The following is a 7,161-nucleotide window of genomic DNA, read 5'->3' on the forward strand; positions in this document are numbered from 1 at the left end:
CAGGAGGAGTTGGTTACTCTACTAATAAAAAAATAAGTAGTATTATTGTGTATGTGGAAAAGAAAATACAGTACACAGGGCCAGCCACGGTGACTCACACCTGTAATGTCGGCGCTTTGGGAGGCTGAGGCAGGATAACTTGAGTGAGACCTTGTCTCTAAAAAAAGAAAGAAAGAAAGAAAACACAGCACACAGAACCCTGTTTGTGGGGCCTCTGTCTGAGAAAACACACGGCTTTTGTGGACCTTTCTGTGTACACCCCACGAACATGGAGGCAGAATGAGTTACCTGGTTCAGTGACATGCTCAAGACGCACACCTTGAGCTCTGAGTTCCTAAGACTCAGGTGAATAAGGACCAACTCAGGGAAAGGTAGGCTCTACAGGAGACCTTCCAGAAGCCCTGTGGGTGGGGAGGAGAAGGGAGCTGCCCACATGGGAGGCAGTGCTTTGGGAGGACTCCCTGGGAGCATGCTTTGACTCTTCTCCCTTCTCTGTGTTGCTGGACTCCCCACAACCATCCTGTAACACCTGACTTTCAAGTGTCACCCCACAACACTGACTCCTCCAACAGCAGGAGCAGGCGCCACGGCTCTGCTTGGACTCCACTCTAGCCTCGCCCGGCCACTCTGGGCTCACCCTGCCGGTGACCCCAGCAGCAACGTCCTCCCTGTACGCTGCTGTCCTTTGTCTGGGGTCATTGGATAAAGCTCAACAGGACAGACATGCTGGAGAAAGCAAATTTTATACCAGAGAAGCCTTTGAAGTTGGAAAACATTACAGTAGATGGAACTGGGGCTTTTCATGAAGCCCGTGAAGAAATGCCGGAAAACTGGAAGAACAGAGAGACAAACAGCTTCTCTTTCCTTTTGTCTTTATTTTGATATTTGTTCTTGAACAGTCCCTTGTTTATTATCCTAGGGGCGTGTATTCCTTCCCCATGATGATGTCTACTTCAGAGCCAAAATGTGAAATGAGACTCATTGTCCACTGCAGATGTGCTGCTAGAGGCTGGCGGGGCGCGGTGAGGGAGGGAGCTGAACCCATGACAAAGGGATGCTCTGTGTGTTGTTTACCATGACTTTCACGAGAGTCCAGATGGGGAGCTGTACACTCGAGGTCTGAAATCCACAACAAGGGAGATTCTAGGGAGAGAAGAGGAGAATGCGGTTGAGCTTGGAGAGATGAACTGGATCGGAGTTCAAAGAAAGAGGTAGTACTTCACCGTGGGCAGGGTCATTTGATGAGCTGAGAACAAGTGCTTGCTCTTGGGCAATTAACACATAACAGTGTCTTCTGGAGACAACAGATGCTGAATCTTATTACTACTTAAGCTGATTTAAGATTTATATTAGCTTGGTTTAAGTGTGTCACTAGAATAACGTTTTTTATTTCCATTTTAGTTTTGAGGTTGAATTGGGAACAATTATGAAAACAAGGATGAAATTAATTTCTTTATAATCTCTCAGTAGTAATGTGACATCAATCTCAACAGAGCTCGTATTGAAGAACTATTTGACTCAAAAACAATTGTACGTCAGGCACTAAGTTAGTCTTAGAGAATTAACAAAGGGATCTCCAGGTAAAATAAGCACTCGATTTAATTTTATTCCTTATTTTGTTGTCTTCATTCCTGACTGGGCTGAAAACTTCACAGGAACAGGGATCAAATCTGTCTGTACCCCTTATTGCCTTGCACAGTGCCCAGCAAGCATACAGTAGCCACTCAATAAATACTTATTGAATGTGTGAATATATGAATCAACGGAGTTCAGATGAAGCATGATCTCTTCCTTTAAATTGTGCAGTCTCATAAAGAAAACAAATATAATCTTTAAAAAATCCATACAAAACAGACTGAATTAATTGACAAACAGATAACCATATTCTTTCATTTTATTCACTCAACAAATATTTATGGCCATGTAAATATTACATCCCAGGACTTTGGGAGGCCAAGGTGGGCAGAGCACTTGAGCTCAGGATTTTAAGACCAGCCTGGGCAACATGGCACAACCACATCTCTACAAAATGTACAAAAATTATTCAGGCATGATGATACTTGCCTGTAGTCCCAGCTGCTCTGGAGGCATATGAAAAAATACTCCACATCATATGTCATATGTCATCAAGGAAATGCAAATTAAAACAGTGGTGAGATGCCACTACATATTTATTAGAATGGCTAAAATCCAGAATGCTGACAACACTAAATGCTGACAAGGATGTGGAGCATTAGGAACTCTCATTCCTTGCCGGTGGGAATGCAAAATTGTACAGCCATGTTGGGAGACAGTCGGACAGTTTCTTACAAGACTAAACATATTCTTACCATACAATACAGCAATTGTAGTCCTTGGTATTTACCCAGTGAATTAAAAGCAATACATTTATGTCCACACAAGAACTTGCACACAAATGTTTGTGGCAGCTCTATTCATAACTGCTAAAACTTGGAAGCAACCAAGGTGTCCTTCAGTAAGGGAATAAATTGTGGTCCATCCAGACAATGGAATATTATTCAGGACTAAAAAGAAATGAACTAAACTAACAAGCCATGAAAAAACATAGAGGAACCTTAAATGCATATTACTAAGTGAAAGAAGTCAATCTGAAAAGACTGCATAATATATGATTTCCAACTATATGATGCTCTGGGAAAGTCGCAACTATGAAAAAATAAAAAATGGGAGGAGGAAGGAATGAATAGTTAGAGCCAGGATTGTTAGAGCAGTGAAACTACTCTGTATGGTGGGTAGACTACAATGGTGGGTACGTGTCACTGTACGTTTGTCCAGCTCCATGGAATGCTCAATACCAAGGGTGAACGAATGTCAACTATGGACTCTAGGGAATAATGATGTGTCTGTGCAAGCTCATCGATTGTAAAAAATGCACCATTTTCTTATGGGATGTTGATAGTAAGGGGTGGTTTGGTGGGGTGGGGGTTCAGGAGGTATATGGAAACTCTCCAGACCTTCAACTTAATTTTCTGTGAACCTAAAGCTACTCTAAAAAATAGTCTACTAAAAATGTATAGTGAGGAAAGGAAAACATTAATGTCTGATTATATAAAACTTAATAATCTCTATTCAGTAAAGATTACCATAAATAAGATGAAAGGAAAATTATAACACTTTAAAATACATTTACATTTTAAACATTTAAAAATGGAAACACATTAAAGCATCATGTGTTGAAATTATAACATTATAACACTTATTTTCACTGTTGCAAATGTCATCTCCCCAACCCCACAACATTCGCTTCACCTCACACAACTTTTCCCCAAACCGTCAACATCAGCTGGTCTTCATGTACCCGTAGAGACAGCAGCTAAGAAACTCAGCAGGATTCGGATCCCGTCCCTGCTGTCCTCTGGATGCTGAAGGAAGTGCACCTCTCCCCTGTGGTAGAGCATCGCTGGTTTTCCTGTCCCTACTGGAAGGGCCTGTTACAAAGTGCTTCCTTTGGCTACGGCCTTAGTGAGCTTTCTGGGCATTTTTGGTTTTTGATTACAGGGCAGGTGTAGCTCACTGTAGCCAGCTAATAACTTCGCCTTTTCCCCTCTGCCTTCATCACTCTGAGTTTAACCTCTCACTGATGGGAAAAGTAGCTGGTCAGGAAGCTTCAGGCTGCCCGTGAGGAGGGCACATCACTGGCTGTGGTTTCATGTGGCTCTGACAATAACCAGACCTGGGTTTACTTTCCTCCTGAGTTCCTTTTTTTTTTTTTTGAGGTGGAATCTCACTGTCTCCCAGGCTGGAGTGCAGTGGCGTGATCTCAGCTCACTGCAACCTCTGCCTCCTGGGCTCAAGTGATTCTCCTACCTCAGCCTCCTGAGTAGCTGGGATTACAGGCATTCGGTACCACACCCAGCTAATTTTTGAATTTTTAGTAGAGATGGGGTTTTGCCATGTTGGCCAGGCTGGTCTTAAACTGCTGACGTCAGGTGATCTGCCCGTCTCGGCCTCCCAAGCCCGGCCCTGAGTTCCTTGTGCCTGAGCTCCAGGTTGCTAAAGTCATCACAGTAGGAGCATGAAATTCAGTCAGAACATCTTTGTTTTCATCATTTTCTATTTCATCAAAACTTCTTGCTGCCACTACTCAGAGGCCCATGAGGATGGAGGGGCTGGGCTCTTATTTCAGATATTCCTCCAGGTTTCCACCAACACCATTCCTCCTGCAGGTCCCCCACATGACAAACTACCCTTCGTCTGAGCTCTAACAGCCACAACTCCAGGGTGCCTTCCAAGCCCCAAGTAAGAAAAGTTATGGCCCAAAGTCTGCAGCCAGCTATGACAAAGATGGGATTCTCTCCAGCACCCAGAAACTTTTGTGCCCCAAAATTGTACTGTTTCTCCTATCATTAGACTCTTTCACATTCTTTGTACAGTTCCCAACAAAGTCAATCGTGAGTGGGTCACTTCTTTGTATCAAATCTTCATCCTCCTTTGTCTCCTAAGAGCAGAATGTTTTCCTGCATAAATTTCTTTGGTCTTGCCACTCTATGTGTGTTTCAATGACCTATTGCTGAATTACAAATCACCTTGAAACATAGTGACTCAAAATAACACTTCATGATTTCCCATGGTTCTGTGACCCGTGTGAGTGGTTCTTCATGGGTGTCCCCATGGATTGCACCCACCAATGTGTCTGTCTTGGGGCTGGGCTGGCCAGGAGGACCATGAAGGTGTCTTGCACATCTGAGGGCTGGGTGCCAGCTGTACACTGGAGATTGTGGGTTTGCTCCCTACCCCAGGAGTCTCTGTCCCTATGCAGTGTCTAATCCCCCAGGGTCTCCCATGTGGCTGCTGTCTTCAGGAGAACAGTTTGGGCTTCCTTACATCATGGTGGCTGGGTTCCAAAATCAGGAACGTGAAGTTTCCAGGCTTTCCCAGGAACTGGCACAGCGATTCTGCATTCTATTAGCCAAGCAAGTCAAGAGGCCAGTGCAGATTCACAGGGAGGGGAAGTCGCCTCTACCTCTGGATGAGAGAAGTGGCAAAGAATGCTTAACCCACCACAGTGTGCCACAGTCCTGCCCTCAAACGCACTGCCCTGAGGCGAAGAGTAAAGAAGCGATCTCTTTCTGGGGTCTCACACTTCTTCACCAGATGTTCCTCGTGTCTCCTCATGTGCTTGCGTTTGGGTTGGGGGCAGCTTTCAGGAGCCCTGAGTGAAGTCCACCAAACAGGCTTTTGCAGAGCCCAACACAGAAGCATTTTAGCTGTCCGTGAACAAACTCCTGCTTCCTGCCTCCACTGCTTCTTCAGGTGACTGGCAGTTCCACCTAACTTAGGCACCAGGATTGTTCCCAGCTCAGAATGCCTTTGAGTCAGAGAAGCACTGTCACAGTGTTTGCTACTCACGTTCCAGCTGCTTCGGCAGAACTGCGATGAAGGTCAACTCTGGTGCCTGCCTCCTCTCACGCTGGGGAAGGCCTTGGGATAATGCATTTCACGTGTCAACATGGCCAGGCCACCAGATAGTCGAACGTCAGTGTTGATGTTGCAATGAAGGCATTTTTAGATGCAATTTACAGTTAAATCAGTAGACTTGAGTAAAGCAGATGCCCCTCCCTAATGGGGTTGGGCCTCCATTCAATCTGCTAAAGGAGTTAAAAGCTGGAAGCCTCCTGAATAAGAGGGAATGCTGCCTCCGGACCGCCCCCGGATTGGAACTGCATCAACTGTTGCCTGGGTCTCCTGCCCCATGAAATTTGGACTTACCAACCCCAACAATCACATGAGCCAATTTCTTTGAGTCTATGTGGGGATGAGGGGTGTGGAAAGGACCTCACTATGTCACCTAGGCTTGAATGCAGTGGCACAATCACAGTTCACTGCAGCCTTGATCTCTCAGGTTCAAGCAATCCTCCCTCCTCAGCCTCCTGAGTAGTTGGGACTATATGTGCCATCACACCCAGCTAGTTTTTTTGTTTGTTTGTTTTTTTGAGTAGAGACAGGGTTTTGTCATGTTTCCTAGGCTTGTCTCAAACTCCGGCCTCAGTCTCTTGAAGTGCTGGAATTACAAGCATGAGCCACTGTTCCCAGCTCAATTTCTTAAAATATATCCCTGTCTCTATTTACACCCATCCTGTCAGTGGAGGGTGTTTCAGCAATGTGTGGCTCTGTTTCTCTGAAGAACCCTGATTAATGCAGGCCTTGCAGTGCCCTCCAGGTGGGAGAACTGGGTGGGCGGGAGGCTCATGGAGCTGAGGTTGGAGACATGGCCCCAACTGGTCCTCCCTAAGCTCCATCAGAGGCAAGAGTAAAAACAATCCTGGCAAGAAACAGCACCGATACAGAGAAAGGTCCAATGCACATCCCGAGTGAGGGGCTGAGGGAGCTGGAGGGACACAGGGTCTGGACCCTGCTGAGATTTCAGCATCCCAGGGCTCCCACCCCGAGCCTGCACCCTCCGCCTCCTTCCCAGTGTGCTCAGAGGATCTGTTCAGCAGAGAAAAATTGTGTGAGTAGACAGAGCATAGTTTGTTTGCCATCTAGGCTTTTTAAAATTAATAATATTTAGTTATTCACCATGCAGTGCCAGGCATTCTGAAACACTACCACGTATGAGTTAGCTTCTGCTGCAGTCGTGAGTCATAACCAACAATCCCAAATCTCAGTGGGCAGGAAGCGAAAACAGTTCTCCCTCACAGGCATCTGCCCTCCCTCGTGGCCACACTCTTTTCTATTTCATTCTCCACATGGAAATATTCCTGGCACTCATAGCTTCTTTGCATACCTGATGTGCTGTCCTAGGAAAGGCTGGGAATTGGGCTTCATTTTGTCATCTGAAGCCCTGTGTCTCCTCCGTTGCAGGTCACTTGGCCAGCTACATTCAGCAGCACCACACGAAACAGTGAGTAAAATCACCACCAAACCTCTAAGCAAGGCCAGATGCATGGCGTTTCTTTTCTTTCATGGCCGGGTGCAATCATGTGTTCAGTATTCCCAAAGGTTGGCTGCTACCCCACACATTTGCAGGGCGATAGCAGCAGTTCCTATGCTGGCTTCGTATGTGATTACTGCAATTACTGTTAATAATAGCCCACACATCATCAGAATGCCTGGCGTGCTCTCAGTATGGCCCCCAGCCTGCAGAGTGGGGTGTGCTGCTTCAGAGCAGTGTTTGTGTACACGCATGTGTATCTACAC

At 45.9% G+C, this 7,161-nt stretch overlaps 1 long non-coding RNA gene across 1 annotated transcript; it reads right to left on the minus strand.

Moving 5' to 3' along the window:
• Positions 1–858: 858 nt before the first annotated feature.
• LOC144582756 (uncharacterized) lies at positions 859–6,895 on the minus strand. Its single transcript, XR_013536162.1, has 2 exons — positions 6,749–6,895; positions 859–1,143 (listed from the first exon to the last, which is right to left on the minus strand). It is a non-coding gene; the product is annotated as an uncharacterized LOC144582756 (long non-coding RNA).
• Positions 6,896–7,161: the final 266 nt, after the last annotated feature.

The sequence above is a fragment of the Callithrix jacchus genome, chromosome 5 (assembly GCF_049354715.1).
Source record: "Callithrix jacchus isolate 240 chromosome 5, calJac240_pri, whole genome shotgun sequence".
Taxonomy (NCBI): domain Eukaryota; kingdom Metazoa; phylum Chordata; class Mammalia; order Primates; family Cebidae; genus Callithrix; species Callithrix jacchus.